A 15,334-nucleotide genomic window follows, 5' to 3' on the forward strand; every position below is an offset into this window, starting at 1 on the left:
TCTCTCTCTCTCTCTCTATGTAAACACACACACACATACATATATATGGGTTCTTTTCCTCTTTTCCTTTATCTCTTTGAGGTACAGGCCTGGTAGTGATTATCTTACCAAGTATTTATTACTAATCTGGGCCAAGTACACACTGCTCTCAAGTGGAAGCTAAGATTTGATGAAACTCAGTCAAAGAGGCATTTAGCAAAAAATAAATCTCTTTTAGAGACAAGAATACAAAATGAATTAAGAAAGCAGCTCTCCAAGGTCCCGCCTAGTTCCCTATCATCTCCCAGGTCTGCCTTCCTACCAACCCAGATAGAGACACAGGCTAAGAGATGACAAGATCCAATAATAGCATTCTCTGGGCTACAGTGAAGAAGCAGCATTCCCCTCCATTGTGAAGGCAAAACCCTGACTACCCCACCCTAGTTACACATCCATGTGAGGTAAGTAATATAAATATCATTTCAGCCATTTTATAGATGAGAATGCCAAAGTTTTAAAGTCAGTGACTCTCCTATAATCACAAAAGCAATAAATGTGTGAAGCGAGATTCAAACTCCAGACTAAAGTTCAGATTCTTTCCACTACACCATATTACCTCTCACTTGGAAGAAGTATTAAAAAATATGTGAAACAGACTGAATTCGACACTTCTGGATAGCTGTTTTTCAGCACATATCTCAGCAATCTCATTTCAGAGACACATTTTATACTCTGACCACAATCCCCAGTGTCTATTCAGTCAATTCCAATGGCTCCATATTGCCTGCAGGAACCATCTACTGGACTGGGCTCCTCCGACTTTTCCAGCCTTCTTACCCCTTATTCTCCCCCCACATACTCTACAATCCAGTAACACTTGCCTTGCTGCTGGTCCTCAAACACAACACTCCAAGCATTTTTTTTTCTGCCCCCCATGCGTAGAAGGTCCCTCCTCCTCTCCATCTCCTCAGTTTCCTTCAAATCTGTCTCAAGTTAAAATCCCACCTTCTGCAAGAAGCCTTTGCTGGTCCCCCTTCAAGCTCATGCTCTCACTCAGCTGATTATCTCCGGTTTATCCTGCGAGAGCTGCTCATAAGCTTGCTTATATAATCTGTACGGAGTTGTCTCCTCCCTCAGACTGTAAGCTCCCTGACAGCAAGGGCTACCTTTTGCCTTTCTTTGCACCCCCAAAACATAGTACAGTGCCTGGCACACACGGGCTGCTTAATAAATGTTGACGGACAGTGCTAGGCACCACAAGAAAAACAGTACTTTGTCCCAGTTTCCAGGAGTCTGGTAGGGTCCACAATAAGGCAGACAAAATTCACAAAGGCACATTACAATGAGCATCTAAAATAAGTATGAAAGAGATTAGATAAAGAAGAGTGTCATAAGAAAGTGACATTTGAGCGGGGCTTCAAAAGACAACAGGATGCCTAATGACCAAGACTGGATGATGGAATGAGGCTTCTATAAACTGTCCCGTCCATCACCCCCAGTCTCTCACTTCTCCTCAATCTCATCCTAATGACTGTCACTGCTACCTAAAAACAGAACTTTATCTCATCCATCCTCTTAACAGGCAACTCTAATGGCCTCCTATCCATCCTCATCCTTCCTGACTTCTCTGTAGACATGTTCAGACCTGTGTTCTAGGAAAATCACTTTGACAGTTGAGTGGAGAATGGCCTATGATGGAGAGAGTCAAAATATGTCAGTGAACCACAATTCTAACACCAACTCTAAATAAAAATCACACATGCTGCCAATGCTGAAGAGAGTAAAAGAAAATGTCATCTAAAATATGACAGAATCTGTGCCATCATGACAAAACCTAGATTCAAACGGGAAGAAACACACGTGGTCTTGGCAACATTTATTATAACAATAGGGGATCAACATGTTTTTTCAAAATGGTGGACAACAGTAGATCGTTTCTATTTATAAGATCAAAGCATTTAATCCTAAGAGTCCCCTTAAAAACCATCTAGTTCAATTCTCTCATCTTACAGTCCAGGAATGTGAGTTAGGAAAAACATCAATGGGAAAGGTGAGGGGTGTACATGTACTGTGCTAATAAAGCAAATGGCGTCAATAAACCTTTTTTTTTTTAAGTTGCTGGGCTCATAGTTATGCGTAGGAGATATATTCTTTTTTTTTTCCAAATGCTTTATTAATTTCTAATTTACATCATTAATTTCCACCAGATTTTGAGTTACAAATTTTCTCCCTGTTTTTCCCCTACCCACCACCCCAGAATAGTAGTCCCACAGACTATCCCCTCCTCCAATCTGCTCTCTCCCATATCTTCTCCCATACCTCCTTAGACTTTTTCAGTAGGGCATGGAGGATCTCTATGCCCCAGTGCCTGTATATCTTCTTTCCCAATTACATGTAAGATAGTATTTATAATAGTATATATATTTTAAACATTTGATTTTAAATCTTTGAATTCCAGATTCATTCCCTTCTTCCCTTATCACTCACCCTTACTGGGAAGATAAGCAGTTCAGTATAGGTTGTACATGTGTAGTTAATGCAAAATATTAACACAGAAGATATATTGTAAAAGAATGACTATATTTCCCTCCCACTTGTTCTATTCTCTACTTTGATCCCGTCCCTTTTCAAAAGTGAGCGCTTCCAACTTCCCTCCCCCCCAGCCTGCTCTCCTTCCTATCATCCCCCCTCTCATCCCCTTCCCCCTACTCTCCTGGAGGGTGAGATACCCTATTTAGTGTGTATTTAATTCCCTCCCCAAGCCAAATTCAGTGAGAAGAAAGTTGACCCATTCCCTTTTGCCTTCCTATTCTTCCCCTCCATTGTAACCATTTTCCCTTGCCTCTTCTTTATGAGATAGTTTACCCCATTCTCTCTCCATCTCCTCTCATTATATTCCTCTCTCACCTCTGAATTTCCCCTTTTAAGCATCATTCCTTCCTATTAAATTGGTCCTGTGCCCTCTATCTATGTATACCTGTAAGCATATATACACACATTCACAGATGTATTCATACGCCCATATACCCTCCGATACAGACACATACACATACATATACGTGTACATATATGTATATATATGTTTCTATTTCTATTCCCTTCAACTATTTTCATTCTGAGAAAAGTTTCATCAGTTACAATTATCGTTTTTCATGTAGGAATGCTAATAGTTCAACTTTCATCAGTGGCTTATGATTTCTTTTCCCTGTTTACCTTCTCATGCTTCTCTTGCTTCTTGTATGGATGTCAAATTTTCTATTCAACTCTGGTTTTTTCATTAAGAATACTTAAAAGTCCTCTATTGCACTGAATGATCATATTTTCCCCTGAAACATGATACTCAGCTTTGCTGGGTAGGTGATTCTTGGTTTTAATCCCAGCTCCTTTGACCTCCGGAATATCATATTCCAGGCCCTTTGATCCCTCAGTGTAGAAGCTGCCAGATCCTGGGTTATCCTAATTGTGTTTCCACAATATTCAAATTGTTTCTTCCTGGCTGCTCGTAATATTCTCTCCTTGATCTGGGAATTCCAGAACCTGGCTATAATATTCCTAGGAGTTTTCTTTTGGGGATCTTTTTCAGGAGGTGATCGGTGGATTCTTTCAACCTCTATTTTGCCTTCTGGTTCTAGAACATCAGGGCAATTTTCCTTGAGAATTTCTTGGAGAATGATTTCTAGGTTCTTTCCCTGATCATGGCTTTCAGGTAGACCAATAATTTTTTAATTATCTCCCCTGGATCTATTTTCCAGGTCAGTGATTTTTCCCATGAGATATTTCACATTGCCTTCTATTCTTTCATTTGCTTGGATCTGTTTAACATCATCTTGATTTCTCTTAAAGTCACTAGCTTCCCTTTGCTCCAGTCTAAATCCAAGGGAAAGATTCAGCTCATTGAGCTTTTGAGAATCTTTTTCCATCTGGCAAATTCAGCTTTTCAAGGCATTCCTCTCCTCATTGCCTTTTTGAACCTCTTTTGCCAATTGAGTTAGTCTATTTTTTAAGGTGTGATTTTCCTCAGTCAGGCTGTTAACTCTCATTTCATAATTTTCTTACATAGTTCTCATCTCTCTTCCCAATTTTTCCTCCACTTCTCTTATCTGCTTCTTAAGGTCCTCTATGGCCTGTAACCAGCTTGTATTTTCCTTTGAAGTTTTTGGTGCAGGGGTTCTGACTTCACTATCTTCCTCCTGTTCCATACTTTGATCCTTTTTGTCCCCAAAATAGGAGTCTAATTTTGGAGTCTTCTGCCTGTTTTGTTTCCTTGTGATGTTGCCCCTCAATCACTTGACCCCTAGGATTTCTGCCACAGTAGGACTCTGCCACCAGACAGGGGAGCTTTTGTCCCAAACGCTGGGGTTTTCTCAGCTGCCGGAGGTATTAGTTGGGTGCCCTCTCTGAGGCGTCCACATGCTCTGGCAAGCTGGTCACAAACCCCAGGACCTCCACCCTAGACTGTAATCCAGATCCAAGCAGGTTAAAGCAAGAGCGATAACCCCTCAGACTGGTCGCTTGGTCCAGTCTGCTGTCCAGGAGCTGAAGCTGCCACGTGGTGTTGGCTGTGCCATGTGCCTCGGCTTCCAGCAACTACTGGTCCCAAAGTCCACATTGCACTGACCTCTCACTTTGTCCTTAGCATCTTTGTGTTGATAAATCTGGAAACAGCCACAGCTGCTGCTGATCTGGAGCCCCTCCCACCAGCAGCTGGTCAGACCCACCCTGGGGTAAAATCTTCGCCTCGATTCCTGCTGGCCTGCCGGGGTGTCCTCAGAGGGAGGTTAGCTTCTCTGTGTCCATTTTGTGGGTTTTCCAGCTCCAAAGTTTGTTCAGAGTCCCCTTTTTACATGGATTGGGGAAGTTGGAAGCCGGAGCTGGGCGGAGGTCCTGCTTATACTCCTCCATCTTGACTCTGCCCTGCAAATGCTTCTTTCTAGGAGATATATTCTTTTTTTTTTTTTAAAGCAATTGGGGTTAAGTAATTTGCTCAAGGTTACATAGCCAGTTATTTTTTGTGGGTGCCAAGTATCTGAGGCCAGAACCTATCCGGGTCTCCCAATGCTGCACAGGCGCTCTTACTCACTGCGCCACCTAGCCACCCCCAGGAAATGTATTCTTAACCAAACAAGAAATGGAGGCAATTACAAAAGGTTAAGAGATAACTTTTGATGAAAATAATCGGAAAATTTTCTGTAAAGATAACATTAATACCGCTAGGAAAAGAATGTAAATGGCTGACATGGAAAACAATTTTGTATCAAATATCCTGAGAAGAGTTTGGTATCCAAGATACATGAACAATTAACACATATAAGAACAATAGATTCCCCCAATAGATAAGGATATGAATAAACAGTTCTTAAAAGAAGAACTGCAAACTACTAATGACCAGGAGAAAGAATGTCCTAACTCACTAATGATCAGAAAAATGCAAATCAAAACAACCCTGAGGTTTCACTCTGCAAACAGACAAAGATGACAAAAATGGCAACAGTCAATATTTCAAGGGCTATGGGATGACAGGCTCATTGATGCACTGGGTAAAGCTGTGAACTGGCATGACCATTTTGGAAATCAATCTGTAATTATGTGAATAAAGTTACGAATATGTCCATATCCTCTAACCTAGAGATTCCATTACTGGGCTTATACCCCCAAGGAAGCAACTGCTAAGAATGTCACCACAAACAGTACACTAAAATACTGAGAGTGGCACTTTTTTTTTTTTTTTGCTTTTTGGAGGGCAATTGGGGTTAAGTAACTTGCCCAAGGTCACATGGCTAGGGTGTGTGTGTGTGTGTGTGTGTGTGTGTGTGTGTGTGTGTGTGTGCGCTAAGTGTCTGAGGTCAGATCTGAACTCAGGTCCTCCTGACTCCAGGGCCAGCACTTTACTCACTGCGCCACCTAGCCGCCCAGAGTGGCACTTTTTGTGAAAGCTAAGAACTGGAAACAAAGTCCATCGATTGGGGGATGGCTAATCAAATTATGGTATGTGAATGGAATGGAATATTATGATGAATGAAGAAAAGGACAGAAATGTCTATATGAACTGATGTAGGGTGAAGTCTCCGAGAAAAGGAAACAATCTACATAGTGATTACGACAGGTAAATAGAAAAAACCACACACAAAAAATTTTTAAATGAAACTAGAAAAATTAGAAAGCTGATGCATGAATCAAATGAAGAGATATGAGAGGACACCCCCAACCCTCCCCTCGTGGAGGTGGGTGAGACCTACACATGTCATGCACTGAACATGTTTTCAGGCTTTCTCAATGCACTGATCAACTCTATTGAATTTTTACTCTTCTTTCTCTTTTTTTTGATTTCAAAACATACTCTGTTATTTGGATTGATTCTGGGAGAGGGAAGGACCCTGGAGTAAACTCGGAGGCAACTAAAAAAAAAAAGATACCCATAAAAACTTATTTAACAAAAGGAAAAGGTGTAGAAAATGAACTCATAAAAACGAACAAGAGCTGCTGGGGTTGAAAAATGCATCAGCTGGAGGCTAAGAGGATGACAAGCTTCTTGGCAGGAGCCAGTGAAGATGCTGCTCTTAAAGTCTAGATCCTTCAAAGACTCATGAACGGCTCAAATGGTGCAGCCATCCTCAGACACGATCCTGATACACTCTGGAAGACCACCCTCTGCAGGAGTAATTCTCTCGTAGGCACTTCATTAAAAAAACACAAAAACAAAAAAAAAAACTCACAGATTGATTTCTCTAACCTGGGTCTTTCTTCCTAGCTAAAGAAATGCTTGTCTGAGTCCAACAACTAGGTTGTACAGGCTTCTGGCAGACAGATGCCTAATGAGGCAATAGCCCCCTGGGGGTGTAATAATACATTTACATCAAGCTGCAACTTGCAGAAAGCCTCTGCTCTGTAAGCATCATTGCATCTGCACTCAAGACAGCAACTCACTAAACATTCCAGGTGAAACTGCATGGGAGAAAGGACTCTGGGCTGGGCAAAGCAGCCTCTGCCCAGCATCTCACCAGCCCAGGAAGAGCCTGAGTGAGCCCCTTAACCACTCCAAGGGCACTAATCCCAACATAGATCAACTCCCAAGGCAATTATGAGAATACAAGGGATAAGCCTACAAAACAGTTTGTAAATTATAAAGCAATAAACAAATGGCAACTATAAGCATTACAAATATATGGGGAAATAGGAAATTTGGTCTATGGGTTAAATGACAGTTAGAGGACCCAAAATCTTAGGGACCCAGAAAGTTGGGAGTGACCAGAGTGGCATTTTCAGATATAGTTCAGCCTCAAGAAGGCACGCCACCAATTATGCTCTGCATGCACACACACATACACAATACATGCACACAGGAGACAATCCTTCCCTATAACTAAATCAACCTCTGGCTTCCTCTCCCCTGGCCTCTAGCACATCTCAGGAACTCAACATACACTTCCTGGGTGACTAGCCAGTGCTACAGTCTTGAGCCATTTCTTTTATTATTAGCAGAAATGAAGAACAAATGGCCACTAATTACTTTCCCAATTATTCATTCTTTCTTTCATTCGGGCCCCTCCTTGCTGAACATAAAGCCCGGGCACAAACCCAAAAACCAAAACAATAAATTCCAATTCTTTTTTGAAAGAGTCACACAGGACCTCCCCGCTGCTCCAGCTTCCACCTTCCCCAATCCATGTAAAAAGGGGACTCTAAACCAACTTTGGAGCTGCAGAACCCACAAAATGACACAGAGAAGCTAACCTCTGACAGCCGGGGCACTCTGGGCGCCGAGCCCAGCCCCATCCTGAGGCTTTAGCCCCAAGGTGGGCCTGACCAGCCAGGCCAGAGGGACTCCATATCAGCAGCAGCTGTGGCTGTTTCCAGAATTATCAACACATAGATGCGAAGGACAAAGTAAGAAGTCAGTGCAGTCTGGACTTTGGGACCCATTAAGTGGGAGTGCTGGGCTTTTGCCCTGGGTGAGACACTGGCACAGCCAGCCAGTGCCACGTGGCAGCTTCAGCTCCTGGCCTGCAGAGTGTAGGGGGACCAAGCGCCAGTCTGAGAGGTAATCGCTCTTGCTTTAACCTTCTTGGATCTGGATTGCAGTCTAGGGTGGAGGTCCTGGGGTGTGTGTCCAGCTTGCCAGAGTGTGTGGAGACCTCAGAGAGAGCACCCATCTAATATCTCCGGCAGCTGAGAAAACCCCAGCATTTGGGACAAAAGCTCCTCTGTCTGGTGTCAGAGTCCAACTGTGGCAAAAATCCCAGGGGTCAAGTGACTGAAGGGCGACATCACTAGGCAAAGGAAACAAAGCAGACAGAAGATTCCAACGTTAAGACTCTTATTTGGGGGACAAAAAGGAGCAAAGCATGGAACAGGAGGAAGACAGTGAAGTCAGAACCCCTGCACCAAAAGCTTCAAAGAAAAATACGAGCTGGTTACAGGCCATAGAGGACCTTAAGAAGCAGATAAGAGAAGTGGAGGAAAAATTGGGAAGAGAAATGAGAACGTTGCAAGAAAATGACAAAATGAGAGTCAATAGCCTGACTGAGGAAAACAACACCTTGAAAAATAGACTAACTCAAATGGCAAAAGAAGCTCAAAAAGGCAATGAGGAGAAGAATGCCTTAAAAAGCTGAATTTGCCAGATGGAAAAAGAATCTCAAAAGCTCAATGAGAAGAATCATTGTTTCAGAATTAGATTGGAGCAAATGGAAGCTAATGACTTTATGAGAAATCAAGATGCTGTTAAACAGATCCAAACAAATGAAAGAATGGAAAGTAATGTGAAATATCTCATGGGAAAAACCACTGACCTGGAAAATAGATCCAGGAGAGATAATTTAAAAATTATTGGACTACCTGAAAGCCATGATCAAAGTAAGAACCTAGAAATCATCCTCCAGGAAAATTCTCAAAGAAAACTGCCCTGATGTTTTAGAACAAGAGGGTAAAATAGAGGTTGAAAGAATCCACCAATTACCTCCTGAAAAAGATCCCAAAAAGAAAACTCCTAGGAATATTATAGCCACGTTCCGGAATTCCCAGATTAAGGAGAGAATATTACAAGCAGCCAGGAAGAAACAATTTGAATATTGTGGAAACACAATCAGGATAACCCAGGATCTGGCAGCTTCTACACTGAGGGATCAAAGTATTTGGAATATGATATTCCAGAGGTCAAAGGAGCTGGGATTAAAACCAAGAGTCACCTACTCAGCACAACTGAGTATCATGTTTCAGGGGAAAATATGGTCATTCAGTGGAATAGAGGACTTTCAAGCATTCTTGCTGAAAAAACCAGAGCTGAATGGAAAATTTGACATTCAGATACAAGAAGCAAGAGAAGCATGAGAAGGTAAACAGGGAAAGAAATCATAAGGAACTTATCAAAGTTGAACTATTAACATTCCTACATGGAAAAACAATAATTGTAACTTATGAAACTTTTCTCAGTAGTTGAAGGGAATAGAAATATATATATATATATATATATGTCTATATATGAGGCATATGGGCATATGAATACATATGTGAATGTATGTATATACTGTGTTTCCCCGATAATAAGACACTGTCTTATTATATTTTTTGGAAAGAAAAACACCAGAGGGCTTATTTTCAGGGGAGGGCTTATGTTGTCCTGCCTCAGTTCTCCTCCGCGGCACTGCTCTCAATGGCGCCAGCAAGCAAATCACTGGGGAAGAACAGGATGACGCACTCACTGTTGCAGCTCTGATTGGATGCAGCTCGGAGCGCGGCATGCGTTTCACCCGGGGGGCGGGGATGGTGCATATAGAGGGTACAATAATGTAGCGTGTGTGCAGGGGATCACCTTCACTACAGTAGCAATCTCAATAGGGCTTATTTTCAGGGGAGGGCTTATTTTAGAGGAATCTTACACAGTAAGGGGAGGGCTTATTTTTGGGATAGGTCTTATTATCGGGGAAACACGATATACACACACACACACACACTATTATTAATACTATTCTACATGTAATTGGGAAATAAGATATACAGGCCACTGGGGCATAGAGATTCACTGGAAAAGTTGAAAGGGGTATGGGAGAAAATATGGGAGAGAGCAGATTGGCGGAGGGGATATCCTGTGGGACTGCTATTTTGGGGAGGTGGGTAGGGGAAAAACGGGGAGAAAATTTGTAACTCACAATCTGAATCAGAAACAAATGATGTAAATCAGAAGTTAATAAAGCATTTGAAAAAAAAGAAAGAAAGAGTCATACAATTGGATCAGCTCACCATGTTTTATGTCTCCTGCAATTGATGAATTAGGTCAAACAAACTTCTTGTTATTCAGCAGTGTCAGTTCTGTCTAACTCTCCATGACCTCATTTGGGATGTTCATGGCAGAGACACTGAAGTGGTTTGCTTTTTCCTTTTCTGGCTCATTTTACAGATCAGGAAACTGAGGAAAATAAGTGACTTGCTCAGGGTCACACAGCTAGGAAGTGTCTGAGGAAGTCTCAAATCTTTCTGACTCTAGGCCCATGATCTGTCCACTGTGCCACCTAGCTGCCCCTCAAACTAAATATGGGTAAATTTTAGGTTCAAAAAATATTAAAAGTTTCTGTACATTGGCGACCAGATAGCACAGCAAGTAAGAGCACCGGCCCCAGAGTTGGGATGACCTGGGATCGAATCCAGACTCTGATACTTAGCACCACACACAGAAATAACTGGCCGTGTAACCTTGAGCAAGTTACTTAACCCCAACTGCTTAAAAAAAGTTTCTGTCCAGAAAATATTTTAATCACAAAAGGCCCTCAGTATCCAAGGGTAACAGCAATATTTGGCAAACAGAAGAGGTTACTGCTTCCCACTGGCAGAGATCAAATCAACACCTAGAGGGACTTCCTGCCAAAGCAGCTGCCTGAACAAAGACAGTCAGTCAGATTTGCTAAGCATTTACTCTGTGCTAAAGCACAGAGTTGTCGTCCTTCATTTTTTGAAGAGTACCAAAATGACATCACTACACTAGCATCAAGTTTCAATGCCTCTGACTGATCAGACCAGGATGAGCTCAGAATGCTCTACCCCAGGGCGGGCACCAACCTCAGTCAATGATAACATCTGCGGTGAATTCTCTAAATCTGTACATCTTGTATATCTTTTGAGCTACTTCAATTCTGGAAAATTTCTGCAAAACATTGTGCTAAAGCCCTGGAAATACAAAGAAAGGCTAAAGATAGTCCCTGCCTTCAAGAAGCTCACAATCTAACAATGAGAAAACATTCAAAGAACTCTGCACAAACAAGAGAGACAGGACAGATTAGAAATAATGAAAAGAGGGAAAAAGCCCTGGGATTGGGGGGGTGGGGAGAATGGAGAAGGTATCCTGTATGGAGTGGGGGTGGGGGGGGGGCTAATAGGTGGAGATGAGGAAGGAAGAGTCTTCCTGGGAGGAGGGACATCCAGAAGAAAATGCCCTGAGTTGGAGTGTCTTGTGCATGGAATACCAAGATCTGTATCAATGGACTGGAGTTAATCCTGCAAAAATCTAAAATATGTACCAGACTAAATAATGAACAAAAAGTCCAATGAGAAAAACTAAAGTATGTGAATTCTCTTAAGAAATACAAAAAAAGTCAGCCAGGAGGTTACCAGAAAGGGCAGAGCTAATGTAGGCCAACAAGCCAATGGTCATTTAGAGTGGGAAGAGGCACTGATAACCTATAAACTGCATGGTGTGTCAGGAAGCAACGAAAGCATCAGGTCTCCCAAAAAGCTCCCCAAGGGATAGCCTAGAACTAAGGAATGCAGAGCAGTCACCCAGACTCCCAGAGGCTCTGCTCCAAGCGCCCTAGCACTCTGTCCTGAGATAGCCTAACGACCCTGAATCTCACATATGCAGGGGGCGTCTAACCCTTGGAGGGGGGAGCACAGAAACCCAGGGAACCCAGAATAAGAACAAGAAGAGGGTAGACCCCAGTCGTGGCACAAAGTCCCAGGTCTAGCTATTGCATAAATCAATCAAAGACAACGTCAATATGAAAAAATGATAGTAAACTTAGATATCCCTCAAAACCCAGCCTAGAGAGAGTTCACTCTCTTAACTGAAGACAGAAAATCAAAGAAAAAATGAATTTTGCACAAGATTACATTAATATCTCAAAGAAATGAAGCAAAAGATTAAAACAAGAAAAGAAAAGTTCTTTCTGGAGGAAAGAACTGGAAAAAGAAAGTGATTAAGTCTTACCCAAACAATGGGGTCCCTGAAATAGAAGAAACAGACATCAATGATTCCATATTAGGACAAATTCAAAAGATTGAAAAAAAAGTAGAAGAAAATGTAAAATATCTGATATAAAAAACAACTGGCCTGGAAAACAGGTCAAGAAGAGACAATATAAAAATCACTGAACTAAATGAAAACAAACAAATATGATTTTCCTTAAAAAAAAAAAAGCCAAAGGGACACTAATGTTGTGAACTGGTCCAACCATTCTCAAGAGCAATTTGGAACGAGGCCCAAAGGGCCATAAAACTGCACATATCTTCTGACCCAGCAACAAAGTAAAAGGAAAAGTACAAAAATATATATAGAAGCTTTTTTTGAGGTGGCAAAGAATTGGAAAATTAAGGGTTTGCCCATCAGTTGTGTAATGGCTATAAAAGCTGTTGTGATATATGATTGTGATGATACTATTGTACTGTAAAAAATGACAAGCAGGATGATTTCAGAAAACCACCAACTTACATGAACTGATACAAAATAAAATAAACAAAACCAAGAGAACATCGTATACAATAATAGCAATACTGTACAATGATTAACCATGAATAATTTAGCTACTGATTAATAAAATGATCCAAAACAATTCCAAAGTACTTGTAATAAAAAATGATAGCCATCTCCAGAGAAAGAAAACTTTTAGAGTCTGAGAACAGATTGAAGTGTACTTTTGTTTACTTTATCATTCTTGTTTTTGTGTGACTTTTTTTTTTGCAACATGGCTAATATGGAAATATGTTTTGCGTGACTTCACATGTATAATTGATATCATGATGCTTGTCTTCTGAAGGGGTGAGGGGGGGAGAGAGGGGAAAAAGAGAATTTAGAACTCAAAATTTAAAAAAATTAATGTTAAGAAAAATTTTTCATGTAATTGGGAAATATTTAACAAAATAGATTTTTTAAAGAAATTTTTAAAAAGGAGAAAAGAAAAAGTAAAGAACTCAGATCAAGGCAATAACCAACCATGTTTCCAGAGGAAAAGCATATTAGTCACTTCTTGACAGAGGGGGAAGGGTTCATGACAGTACAGAAACAGGTATTTTTGGACATTACCATGGTATGAATTTGGTTTATTTGACTATGCTTATTTACTAAAAGAGTGACTTAATAAAAAAAAGCATTTAATGGGGGGAGGGGGTAAGTTCTGAATTTTAAAAATAAACTAAAATTTTTAAAAAATCTATGCCTCTATGGTATATCCTGCAGGGAATTATTATCGAGATCACTATACATTCAACCAGTAAGAGAGATGTATTCGGGGAGGCTAGGTGGTGCAGTGAGTAAAGCGCCAGCCCTGGAGTCGGGAGGACCCGAGTTCGGTTGTGGCCTGAGACACTTAACACCCACACAAAAATACTAGCCGTGTAACCTTGGGCAAGTTACTTAACCCCAAATGCCCTCCAAAAGGCAAAAAAAAAAAAATGAGAGAGAGAGAGAGATGTATTCCCTAGCCACTTGCCACTTGCCTTTTCTTACTCTAATAATTTCAACTGAAATAAAGTAGCTGATAAAAAGTACTCATAATCTTTGGCCTTGGGATCCCAGTATGGGATATATATCCCAAGAAAGTAAAAAACACGAAAGGTTTCAGATATACCAAAGAATTTTTATTGGTACTTTCTATGGTAGTAAAAGTTGTAAACAAAGTGGGTGCCTATTGAGTGAGGTCTAGTTAGACAAGCAGTGGTATAGGAATGCAATAGAACAGCACTACAGGATTATGGGATCATCAACTGAAGTGAAAGAGACCACAGAGGCCATTTAGTTCAATCCTCTCGTTTTACAAATAGTAACCTCAAGAGCAGGTTATTAACTAATAACAGTCTGAAGTATGATATGAACCTAGCTTTCCTGGCTCAAAATCCAACAATTTATTCACGATGTCAGGCTGAATACTGATTCAAATGCATTATAAAAAGAGGAAGGAAGGAGAAAGAGAGAGAATGAGAATCAAAGGACGACTTATATGAGCTAATGGAAATAAAGCAAGCAGAACCAAGACAACATACACAGTGACTATAGTAATATGCATGAAAACAATACTGAAAAGTGGCCAGTCTTTGACGAGCTGCAATGATTAACCTTGTCGTCAGCAAAAAGATGATGAAATATTTCCTTCCTTTCCAAAGAAGCTAGGAGGATATAGGAACAGAATATTACCGGTACTGATGTTGTCAGGACTCAGTTGCTCTATTAATCAGCTTTGCTTAACAACTCCTTTTTACAAGGAAGGATTCAAAGGACACAGAGAATTTTAGAATATGACTGGTGTAAAAGCAAAAGGCATCCATTTAAATTTTTTCTAATGAGGTCACCAGGTTTGAGGATCTCTTCTCCTTAAGAGCTCTCCAATTCCTTATTAGTGACAGGGAGGTGTTCTGGTTTAGGGGTGAGTGATTGCACTACACTAGATGAATCTGCAAGATGAGTTAATGGAAGAAAGGCCCTATAGGAAGAGTCAGGCAGAGAACTTTGCTCATAATGTCATTCAAACAGTTATCTAGGAATGATCTGGGAATGGGCTCTGCTAAGTAAGACTAGTTTCTAGTTTAGTTAATCTGCAATTATTTATCAAGTATCTACTCTGTATGTGAGGTGTAAATGGCTGAGGTTTCATACTCTACCCTTAATTTTAAAGGATTTTGATATAAAATCCTTTTTAAGCTACAAGCTTAAATATATATTTAAGCTACTTGCAATTTATTTCCCTTGCATTAAATAATGTTGTATATGTGCATAAATATATATATATATATATAAATTTTTAATGCTTTATTAACTTCTGATTTACATCGTTCGTTTCCGCGATTTTGAGTTACAAATTTTCTCCCCGTTTTCCCCCCACCCATCCCCCCAAAACAGCAGTCCCACAGGATATCCCCACCTCCGATCTGCTCTCTCCCATATTTTCTCCCATACCCGTTTCAACTTTTCCAGTGGATCTCTATGCCTCAGTGCCTGTATATCTTTTTTTTTCTTAATAACATGTAAGATGGTATTAATAATAGTATACACACACACATATATATACATATATTTGAATATAAATATATATATGTAGATAGATAGATAGATAGATAGATAGATAGATAGATAGATAGATAGATAGATAGATAGATAGAT

At 40.6% G+C, this 15,334-nt stretch overlaps 1 protein-coding gene across 6 annotated transcripts in view; it reads right to left on the reverse strand.

Annotated features, from left to right (window-relative positions):
- Positions 1-15,334, reverse strand: part of MTMR3 (myotubularin related protein 3) — a 192,521-nt gene that overhangs the window by 76,393 nt on the left and 100,794 nt on the right. The window contains exon 1 of one of the 6 annotated variants that reach the window (XM_069081501.1): positions 7,711-7,877. The exons of the other annotated variants lie outside the window; for them this stretch is intronic. The gene's annotated coding sequence lies outside the window, so the exon portion shown is untranslated. Of the gene's footprint in view, positions 1-7,710; positions 7,878-15,334 lie in introns of those variants that run through there. 6 annotated transcript variants of the gene reach the window in all.

Source organism: Petaurus breviceps, unplaced genomic scaffold (genome assembly GCF_028583685.1).
Source record: "Petaurus breviceps papuanus isolate PSGF00001 unplaced genomic scaffold, PetGlider_PUasm1.0 99, whole genome shotgun sequence".
NCBI lineage: Eukaryota > Metazoa > Chordata > Mammalia > Diprotodontia > Petauridae > Petaurus > Petaurus breviceps.